Below are 1533 nucleotides of genomic sequence, written 5' to 3'. Positions count from 1 at the left end.
CCTGCCGTTCTAAGGTAGAAAAACGGAAATCTGCGGGGAGAAGAAAAATAAGAACGTTCTCGCTTTCCAAACTTCATTCTGACCAGACCAACCCCTTCGGCATCTCCTTCGCGCCCGGAGGTGCCCTCCGTGCGGCCGCGCCGCGGATGCAGACCCTCGCTCAGCCTCACGCTGCTCCGCGTGCCGACGGGAGACACGCGACCCCTGGGCCAGAGATGAGGACGGACTGCCACTCGGGCGGTGGCAGTAGCAGGGATGTTAGCATTTTTGTGATAGTTTCTCGAGCCCCAATCCCTCAAGATTGCACCAACAGAGTCAGGTGACACCAGCGTGCACAGCGGGTGGCTTCACAGGGGAGGAACCCTGGTCTCAAAAACCCGAATTATTAACAGTGCGCAGTAAGTACACCTGCCCTTTGCTCCAGAGACAGAGACAGAGAGAGAGAGAGCAAGAGAGAGACCACCTGTCTCCAGGGCTGCTCACCTTGAAGAGGTGGCCCAGGCACGGGGCAGTCACAAGATGTTCAGACACATGAGACCAGAGGAGAATTCGCTGAGTAAAAGCCACCCCCTCATCTCCACACCCTCACGACCCGCCAAGTTTTCCAAGGTGTTGTCGCTGTCAGCGGCAGGCCCCGAGTCTGCCCGGTTTGTCCTGGAGCGTTTAGCTAAGAAGATGGCCAGCGGACCTCCGACGAGGCCACACTGCCGTACTGGCCTCAGCAGTAGCCACCAGAAGCCCCGAGTCAAGAGGTGAGTACACCCCAGAAGCCACCAGGGACACCTTAGACAGCCAGTGGCCTTCTCTCCAAGTTTCCACATCAACCTGCGACCTCGGCGGAGGCATCACTTAGGGTAGAACAGGATGAACCAGTGACAGCGCAGACTGCCCCCCATGGCCCTACCGGGAGGGGGTCCAGGTGGCAGCTCTGTTGTTCGTCACAGCCACGGCCACCGAGTTCAGGCGGAGCCCAGTGCCTTCCAGGCCCAGGGGCATCCCAGCTGACGTCACGGGGCACTGTCCCCGGTATTACAGGAAAGCTCAGCATTTTGTCAAGGGCGAGACGATGCCACAGGGCAAAGATGCCAACTTTACCCACCTGTGACGTTTCTACGACCTCGTCCACATGCCTGGGCCACGTCTGCCGCCCAGCCTCACCCTGGGAGCTCTGCAAATTGTAACGTCACCTCACGGAAGGCATTTTAATCAACAGCAAGAGTTGTAAGAACTCGGCACGGCGACTCCTTGTGGGCCTGAAGGAGGCCCCCAATGAAGTGAACGCACACGGGGTAATAGCTGGACGGGCAAACCTTACCTCGGTCGCCATCTCCGCCTGGAAGGCGGGCTTGTCCCCGGAGTCATAACGAATTCCTTCCTTCACAGCAGAGGGGTCCGTCAACCTCGGAAATGCTGAAACATGAAAAGGACAGCGTGCACCTTAGAACTGGCGGTGGCATCAAACAATCGGGCTCAAGGCTTCAGGGACGGAAGGCGCCGAAATGATCTCGAGCAAATACCCTCTGACGCTGCCTC

Source organism: Pteropus vampyrus, unplaced genomic scaffold (assembly GCF_000151845.1).
Source record: "Pteropus vampyrus isolate Shadow unplaced genomic scaffold, Pvam_2.0 Scaffold427, whole genome shotgun sequence".
Classification (NCBI taxonomy): Eukaryota; Metazoa; Chordata; class Mammalia; order Chiroptera; family Pteropodidae; genus Pteropus; species Pteropus vampyrus.
The sequence above is the reverse complement of the archived record's forward strand: the minus strand, read 5'-3'. Positions refer to the sequence as shown.